This window comes from Dromiciops gliroides, chromosome 1 (genome assembly GCF_019393635.1).
Source record: "Dromiciops gliroides isolate mDroGli1 chromosome 1, mDroGli1.pri, whole genome shotgun sequence".
Taxonomy (NCBI): Eukaryota; Metazoa; Chordata; class Mammalia; order Microbiotheria; family Microbiotheriidae; genus Dromiciops; species Dromiciops gliroides.
In genome coordinates, this window is record NC_057861.1 from 673,977,280 (window position 1) to 673,987,312 (window position 10,033).

The 10,033-nt window shown below is 41.9% G+C and overlaps 1 protein-coding gene across 1 annotated transcript in view; it reads right to left on the reverse strand.

Annotated features, from left to right (window-relative positions):
• RHOA (ras homolog family member A) overlaps positions 1–9,988 on the reverse strand; it is a 64,832-nt gene extending 54,844 nt beyond the window's left edge. Inside the window, 2 exon segments of the mRNA XM_044000871.1 lie at positions 856–940; positions 9,851–9,988. The gene's annotated coding sequence lies outside the window, so the exon portion shown is untranslated.
• Between the last annotated feature and the right edge of the window lie 45 nt (positions 9,989–10,033).

Sequence of the window (10,033 nt, forward strand, 5' to 3'; positions counted from 1 at the left end):
ACCCTCTGTATCTCCAGTCACTGCTCAAACATCTTTAAGGCAAACTTTACTCCCTTTATCCTTTTCTTTCTGTCTGTTATTGGTACCTGCTCCTCCATAGCCAATCATGTTCGAGTAACAGTCACCATGAGCAAAAGGTTAGGAGGACCAGCTGATATAAACTAAAATAATGAAAAGAGATGAAAGGAGGAGGCATAGTTCAAAAAGTGGCAAACATAGGATTAAATTCGGTGAGGCCATTTAGAAAATTCAGTAAAAATAGAGATACCTTCAGAAACATAGGAAGAGCTATACTTATGAGTAAAAGGCAGGGAAGTTAGGGAAAAGTATATCACAGAAAGTTGAAGAAAAAGGATATGCTGGGAACTAGAAAAAAAAAGAATTAAGCAGAATTATGAGTGAAGAGTGAATTTGAACTTCAACTATATACATGAAAAAAAAAGAAAATTGAATGTTATGTATTTATGACCATATGTGGAACCCCTCCCCCCAAAAATATGGATGAGAAAATATACCTCTCTCCTTCTTGGAAGAGATTGGGGGAAGGAGAGAAGGGGAGAAACTGGTTGTGAAATACTATATACTATCAATTCAGCTGATATAGTTCATTTTGCTTAGACAACACCCCCCCCCCCTTTCCTTTTATTCCTTGTTACCCAGGATAACTCTTTAGTGAAGGGAAAGGGCTTTATTTGGAAATAAAGGCAATAAAAAGATACCAATAAAAAAAACTTTAAAATATATTTTTTAAAGAGTGCATTGGCTGACACTGATGAACCCATATTTTCCCTAGCACCCCCTATTACTTGTCCCTGTGGGGAAAAGGAAGCAAAGAACAAGTTTCTTATCACGTACCTACCTCACAGAGATGCTGTGAGAAATACGACCTGAATAGCAGATAGGTTCTGTAAAGCACCTTGAACTTCTCAGAGGAAAGGCACTATGGAAATGTAAAACAATAAATTTAAGAATTAAAATCTATTCATTTTGTATATGGAAACCCAAGTATAATAAAAGAGGCCCACCCCAAGAGTTCTACAAAGGTGTACAATGAAATCCAGTGGTCAACATGGGACTGATGCCCTAGATTTCATTTCTGAGAGACACGCTAAGATTTGCAACAAATACATATATACCTACATGTATATACACACATATATGCACGTGTGTGAATGTATGTATTCTTTCCATGGCTTATTTCATATGTTATGTAGATTATGTACTATGAACACTGAACACTTTATAATCATTTTCTCAACAGCTTATGGGATAGTGAATTTTTTCTCCTTTAAGAATCTAAAGAAAAAAACAGACTATTCTTGCACTTTTCACTAACGTCATAAACTTGCGAGGACATTCTAAGGAAATTGCTAGTTCTAGACCAAAAAATAAACTTATTTAGGTCATTGTGACTGAAATAGAAAGAAAATAATACTGGCAACATCATCACAACCTTTGCCTGGAACAATCTAAAGGAAGGCTGTGCATTAAGTCCAGAAGAAGGTCATCATTTGTTGTTAACTTTATTTTTGGCTGTATTTTGCTTTCTTGCTTCCTGTAAGTCAACTAAACTTAAAGGATCTTTCTAGTGCCTAAGTAAGCTTAAATAGATTCGTTATTTTGGCTACTCTTTAAAGAACATATCACTAACTTTCACACCCCATTTTGTACTGCAAATTAGTTGCAATTAACCAATGTATGTGTCTCAAAATATGATGCTTATTAACTACTGTGTCAGGAGCTGTTCTGTATTTCTACAGGGAAGCACATGAAACTGAGACAAAAAATATAAAGCAAGCAGCTTTTTTTCCTATTTACTACCAAACATCTACCATAATTACAAATACACGAAGCTTTTACTTAATGTTACAGTACCATGGACTGAATGGCATAAATTTTTTGAACAGAAATCCATAACATCAACTAAAAATTGCTACTTAGAAACTTTAAATGCCTTCTTATCTCAAGAATACTTAACAATGAATGTGTCCAAAATGGAAAAGCAAGAGAGTTACTAATCTGGAGAGATACACAAACATGCTTATTCAGTTTTAAACAAGTTAAGAAGTACAAAACTAAAATGGCTAGAATTACTGAGTTGTAAAGAACCGTGTGTACACGTAAGTGAACATAGATGTGGCTAGACATACAGAAGGCAGCCTAAATCAGGGGGTAGATTAAGGTAATATGGTAAATATAGCTCAAGAAAGAACTGGAAAAATAATCAAGTGGACTTTCTAAAAAGTCTATGAATCTGTAGGTGATTTTAAAAAGAAGCAAATGTTTATTTGTTGCTTATCTGTTCTTAGTGATAGCAGGCCATAAGCACAATAAAGAGAAGGAATATATCTTATTAATCTTAGTCTCTCTTCCAGGTCTACAATTGCACTATTATACATTGACATACGCTTAATAAATGTCTGAATTAATAATAAAAATAACTAAGCTCAAAAACGTGAAACCTGTTAAGTTTATTACAGGGCAAAAGCCCCCTAAACTAGGCCACAATTCTTATGAGGTTAAAATACAAATTCATCCTCAATGACAACCAGAGATTAACTATGATCAGTGATTAGAGCCTCAGTTTTCCTCTCTATAAAGGAGGTTGTATCATTGTCTAAGGAGCTAGTCATTTAATCTCTCTGAGCCTGTGTTTCCTCAACTGTAAATTGAGTGGGTTAGACCAGATGACCACTGAAGTCCCTTTCCAGACCTTCATCCATGATTTTAGGATCCCTTCCAGATCTGAAGCTGTGATTTTATGATTCTAACCCCTACTATGATAAAACTAAAACAGATAGGTAGCACTTTATCCATCTCACCTGGCTTTGATATGGAATCAAAGGACTTGAGCATAAAAAATAGTGTTTCTTCTATTTTTACTACCTGTATAACCTTGGGCAATATACCTTAACTACTCTGGGCTTCAGTTTTTTTCATTTGTAAAATGAGGCAGGTAGACTAGATGACTTTTAAGGTCTCTTACAATTCTAAATCTATGCTCCTATAAACCATTCAGGAAAGAGGTAAGGATTCTCTCACATACACATATGTATCCTCCCTATAACTCATCACCAACCTCAAATGACAAGGAAAATTTGGCTACATTTAAGTGGCTATAGTGGGGAAAAAATAAGAAAAATTTTAAAACCTTCTTATCCGTTCACGATCACGAAAAATATTGCAGAGGAAAACAATATGCTACACATAGTATTTCCTTTTTTTTTTTTTTGTGAGGCAATTGCCCAGGGTCACACAGCTAGTAAGTATTAAGTGTCTGAGGCCGGATTTGAACTCAGGTACTCCTGACTCCAGGGCAGGTGCTCTATCCACTGCGCCACCTAGCTGCCCCAGTATTTGCTTTTTAAAAAAGTTTCTCTGTAGGTCAAGAAAAACAATGAACAGAATAATAGGACTAGATTGTATACTAAGCAAACAGTCTCTGCTAAGGCTCACAGAGAGGGGAAAAAAGATTTTGGGGAAGAGAAAAAATGTCTTAACCTTTCAATGCTATAAAAGCATTGAAAAAATTTCTCATGTTATTCTTGTGGAAAAATAGATGTGGGCTAGACAACAGTACAATAAAAATTAACTAGAATTTGGGTGAGCACTTAATGGGTTCATATCAACTCGGAGGTTTTTAGAGTAGAGTGATCTGTCTTTTGCAAATGACCAAAACACAAAGTGTAACACACTGGGTCAAATTGAATAGGCACATAGGTAAACTCTAACACGAATTCAAAATTTTACCTTCACAAGTACAAAATGGGGGAGTTGTAGTTTGTCTCAAAGCAAAAAACTAGGGGTTTGGGTGGAGAGCAAATTCAATAAATCAAGGGTATACTATAGCAGTCAAAAAATAATTTATATGATCTAGGTTGCAGGACTAAGCAAGTGATAGTATCATTGTACTTTGTATACCTGGAGAATAGTACTATGTCCAATCTATACTTTAAGAAGGAATTGAGGGGCAGATAGGTGGCGCAGTGGATAGAACACAGGCTCTGGAGTCAGGAGGACCTGAGTTCAAATCCAGCCTCAGACACTTAACACTAGCTGTGTGACCCTTGGCAAGTCACTTGACCCCAATTGCCTCACTAAAAAAAAAAAAAAAAAAAAAAAAAAAAAGGGAAGGAATTGAAAGCTAGAAAGTTTGCTGAGGAAGGCAGCTAGGACTTCAAGAATATGCCAAAGTAGGGCAGCTAGGTGGCGCAGTGGATAGAGCACTGGCCTTGGATTCAGGAGTACCTGAGTTCAAATCCAGCCTCAGATACTTAACACTTACTAGCTGTGTGACCCTGGGCAAGTCACTTAACCCCAATTGCCTCACTAAAAAAAAAAAAAAAGAACATGCCAAAGAAAAAGGGATATTTTTTTTTAGTCTGGAGAAGGCTTGGGGTAGAGGAATGGACTCTCAATATCTATCTTCAAGGAGTTGAAGAGTTGTCATGAAGAAAACATATTAGATTTAGAAGTCAGGATGGAAGTTATAAATAGGCAGATGTAGACCTAATGTAATCCATAAACAAGAACTCATTAAAGTCTGGTCTTCTCTGCTCTAGGTACTGGAGATACAAATACCAAGAATGAGATTAATCCTTACTCAGAAGCAGCTTAAGATATGTAACAAAAACCTACCTAACAATTAAGGTAATCTAAAAATGGACTCCTTGGGTTCCTCTTCAATTGAGGTCTTCAAAGTTGGATGAACACTTGCTGGGTATGACGTAAAGAGTATAGGTTGGACTAGAGGAGGATTCTAAACTTGGGGTCTGTGAACTTAAAAGAACAAAAAAAACAAAAACACTTTGATAACTATTTCAATAATTGTAATCCTCATTTTATGCATTTAAAATCAGTTTTGAGAAAAGGTTCATCAGCTTCACCAGACTTCCAAAGGGATTCCTGACATTAAAAAAGTGAATTAGAATCTCTGCATACAGTGTTGCATTGAGACTTTTGAGAGCCCCAGTCTGTGACTTGTTTGTTTTTTTTTTAATTTAGTGAGGCAATTGGGGTTAAGTGACTTGCCCAGGGTCACACGGCTAGTAAGTGTTAAGTGTCTGAGGCCGGATTTGAACTCAGGTACTCCTGACTCCAGGGCAGGTGCTCTATCCACTGCGCCATCTAGCTGCCCCCAAGTCTGTGACTTGTTAATGGAAGAGTTCATTAACCTCCAAGGGCTGATGATAAGCACATGCCTCTTTCCATGACTGATATAAAAAAACCCCCACAACACCAGAGCTGCTCAAAGAGTCAAAAGGTCAATCACTTTATATGTACAAGGCTCATCTGATTATTACCAAATAAATACCTTAGATTTGGGTCCAGGCCAAGGCAGTTATCTTTAGTCCTGAGAAATGACCAACTCAGTATTAAGCACTCCAGCTAGGCATCTTTACTCTATAGCAAGTACTGAGGCTGGGGTTGCAGGGTCATCATCTACTATGGAGTCACTTAATGTTATTCAGTTTAGTTGTCACATCTATAAAGTGAAGATAAGATGACTTGTACTACCTAACAGATTAGTGCTTTCCTCATAGAAAACCTTGTGAGGTAGCAGAAATATTATTTCCAGTTTACTGACAGACTCAGAGGTTAGATGAGGGGCTCATAGCTAATATAAGATACCCAGGACTATCACCCAGGTCTTCTGACATCAAATGCAGTGCCCTTTTCTACTTGCCTACAATAAAGCATGGTAGTTCAGTGGAAAGAACATTCATTGGAGTCAGAGGAATGGGTTTGAACTCCATCTCTGATGTTAGCTGTGTGGCCAACCCCTGTCTCTCTCCTGAGCTCTAGTCCCACATCAAACCAAATGCTCCAGAGCCATCACAAACATATTATGTTCAAAATAGAATTCATGATCTTTCCCCAGCAAACCCGCCTTTCTTCTAAACTCATTTCTGTCAAAGGCACTGTCATTCTTCCAGGATTTCAACTTCAGCATGCCTTGCTCTCCCCTTCTTACCCTACATATCCAATCAGTTCCCAGGTCTTGGCATGTTTACATCCAAACAAGCCTCATAGCTTCTACTTTCTACTCACAACCACCACCTCCTTGGCTTGTCACTGCTCACCCAGACTATTTCAATACCCTTCTCATTGGTCTCCCTTCCTCAAGCCTTCCTTCATGCTTGGGTTGCACTTCCTCTCCTTACCTTGGCCTCTTCCTTCAAGACAAACTCAAGTACCACTTTGAAGGCTTTTGGCTCTATCCAATTGCCAATGCTCTTCAACTTCGCTTTGCATTTATTTTGCATCTACTCAGTAGGGATTCCCTCTCCCCATCATCCTGCATAGTGCTTGGCATACAGTAGGTGCTCAATAAATGCTTCTTGATAAATTAAGTGACCTTGGGCCAGTCACTTAATTAACTTCCTTGGGTCTCAATTTCTCTATCTCCTCTATGAGGAGTTTGGACTAATTGGCCTCTGGGGTCTTTTCCAGCTCTTCATCTGGTAATCTTTAATTATATCCTATAACTGAGCTGGTCCTCCTAAGATACTCAGGACTGGAATCATAAACTTGAACTTTGCTAGCCCAGACCTGCAAAGAATAAATGCCTGAGTTGAGTCCAAGACCTTGCTGGCTTTGGATATGGATAGATGTTACACTTACTACACTTGACTCTGTCATGCTGCCATCCAGATTCAGAGAGAAAAGAGACTGCTTTGACAATTCTTTGGAATTTGAAGAATTGTGATTTCCATTTGGCAACTGAATTCTGCAGATTCTTAGAAATTATAGACCATTAATACAGTGTACTAGAAAGAGTACTGGTCTAGGAAATCAGAGACCTGGGCTCTGATCCAAATTTTGCTACTCTTCGACCATTCAGAGTTCAACAAGTAGATACTGAGCTCCTACTATGTGCACAGGAGTTAAGAAAAACAAACAAACAAACAAACAACACATGAGGAAGCTCAAGGAGCTTATACTCTACTGGGGAAAACAAATAAAAAGGTTTTGCAAAACACGATGTGAGAAGGGAAAGAGAACTATCAATTATAAGTTCATCAAGAAGGCTTCCCATAGTAGGTAACACCTGAATTTGGCCTTGAAAGAAGCTAGGAGTTGTAAGAGGTAGAAATTAGGAGTGTATTTCATGTATGAGGAACAGCATGCTTAAAAAAAAAAAAAGACAGGGAGGTTGGATTTGTAATGCAGAGTTCAACAGCAAAACAGTTTAGCTCAAATGCTGCTTCCCTCCTTTCCATTCCCCCTCTGCCTCATTTCTTCATCTGTAAAATAAAGTTGGACTAGATAATGTTTACTGTCTCTTCAAAACAAAAAATTGTATGAAAACTTGACCCAGTGACTCTATTCGTACCTCCTCCCCTCTAACATTTCATATAACCTGCATGTGGAAATGTGAAAAAAAAAAATTAAGGCAAATTAAAACAAGGATCTGTTACTTAAAAAAAAAAAAGTCACTGGACAAAGGGTGGGAGATACATTTTAAAGTAATGGCCCTCAGAGATGATCTTTATAAGGAAAACATTGCCAAATTAGTTAATTTAGTTCAAGTTATCAATAATATTTTAATGTCATTTATTACAAACATTTATTGAACTCCTATGTACTTGCCAGGCTTTGTGCTGGAAAATCACATTACTCAACTATCAAATGTAGCCATCTCTGAGTAAGAAAGAATATGCATATGGGCTTAACAAATGCATATGCTAAAACACCAGGCTCCAGGTTGTGTTTCAAATTGTCAACATAATGATATAACTGTAAAAATTAAAATTCTCACCACATCAGAAACTACATAAAATGTAGATTTTAAAAGACAGTTTAAAGGCAAAATGTACTAAAAGGCTTAATCAAAATTAAAAAAAAAAAAGCCAAAATTCTTCTAGTGTCATCCAGTTCAAACCGAACATTTACGCGGAACCTATGTGCAAGATTCTAAGTGGTAGGCTGGGAAATGGGGGGGGGAAGGAAGGGATCCCTCCTTTCCTTCCTTTCTCCCTCGATAAGAGGAGGATATGTATGATTTTATTAATTTGAGAGAGTAGATTAGTTGTAAAACTTTATTTGCAAAGAATGCCTTTGGGGTTCAAAAAGGCATAAGAGAATTAAACCAGTAACTTTTTGGCCCAGCTAAAATAAAGGACTATCAGGTAGTTCTGATTTAAAGTGCCATCTGAAATGGAAAACTATCACTCCACTCTAATCCAACAGGATCTTCAAAATAATAAAAGCAGTTTTTACAAGGGAAAAACTACATGGGTATATATATACATACATATACACACACATTCTTGCGTTAGGCTTAGTTCTCTAATTTCAACCCAAAAGGAATGTTTGAGTAGATTAATAAATAATGGGATTAGCATATAAAACTAAGTTTGCAATCACAGCCACAGCAAAAACAAGGAAGCATAAAGAAAACTGGAAGGTATCTACTTCAAGTGGCTGTTTCCCTTAGTTACCGGTTACCGTATTTAAAACCAAAATTAACAGATTTTATATTATGAAGGTCCTATATCAACTGTTGGGATGGGGGGGGAAGTATGGTGGGATTTCAAGGAACCATTTTCTATTTCCAATTTATACAGGTTTGTAGCAAATAGAAAGGTCTAAGAGGTCCACCTCGCATAGGATAGACAGAGAAGCTACAAGAAGGCAGAACTCCGGTCTCGTTTCCTGCCCCAATCCTCCGCCTCACCCCCGGTCCAGCCTCCCCGCCCCCCCCCCCCGCCCCCCCGACTCAGTGCCTCGCACACCAGAAGGTGCTCTAGGAGGAGTCAATCTGCAGGAGCCTCTAAACCGCAAGGTACATCTCACTACCTGCTCTCTCTAGAAATCCCGCAGCCTAGGTGGGTTCTAAAGAAAGCCAAGTTTCTGGAGGTGACCACGCTCGGAGACGACCCACCAACTTTAAGGATAGTCTGGGGAAGCTGGTTTAAAAAAAAAAAAAAAGCCTGGAGGGTGGGACTAAGCGAGCCGTAAGTGAGCGCTCCCCCACCCTCCACGCGGACCCCCGGAGAGCCTTCCCCAGTCGGGCTCGGCCTTTCGGCGTGAATCGGGCCGGAGGCTGGGTCCCTTCGGTTCGGTTCGATGCGGTCGGGGCTGGGCCGGGTGGCGCGGAGGAGCGCTTCGGCCGGGGCCAGCCGTGTAACAGGTAGGAAAACAACCAAGAGGCGGTGTGAGGAAGTGCCCCAAGAGGAAGGAAGGGAGGAAGGGAGGAAGGGAGGGAGGGAGGGAGGGAGGAGGAGAGGTTTGAACCAGGCCGTGGCCTAAGGGGAGGGGGACGGAGCCAAGTAAGCCAGCGTACAGACCCTCCGGGCTCGGGTCTTGCCGGGGCCCAGCAGCCGAGGGCCGGCGCGGGGCCGAGGGGAGCCGCCGCTTCTCCCCCAGACACCGGGCGGGGGCGGGGAAGGGGGGGGGGAGCTCGGCTAGGCTCCCACCAAGTCCGCAGCCCGGACGGCCCCACACCCATTCGGCGGCCGGCGACCGAGTGCGGAACTCGGTGGACGGAGCAGAGAACGAGCCGGGAAGGAGCGTGGGCAGCGGCGGCGGGGCGCGGCTCCCGGGCTCCCCGGGCCACCCCCCACCCCCCACCCCGGGGCGGGGGCGAGGCGGAGGAGTTAGAGAGAAGCAGCAGGTGGGGCCCGAGCCGAGGAGCGACGCCCGGGGGGGGGGGGGGGAAGACCCTGCCGGCTCAGCGGGCGGCCGAGTCTGGGGTGGGTAGCCGAACAGCGACGCGGGCGGGCGGGGGCCGCAGGGCGAGGAAGGCCCAGGGAGGCGGCGGCACCTCGGACTTGGGGGTCCGGGGAAGGGAGCGAAGGAAGAAGACCCCGAGAGGGGACGCCCCCGCCGTCGGGAGGCCTCTTACCTCAGGCGGTTCTCGAGTCCTTCCGCGCCGGACAAGCTGCTCCGCGAGCCGCGCGTTCTAGGACTCAGGCAGTTTCTACACAAGAAACCGGCGGGCAGGCGGGCGGGGAGCGGGAGCGCGGGCGGGCGGCGGCGGCGGCGGCGGTGGCGGCGGCAGCGGCGGTGGCGGCTGGAGGGCGGGTCG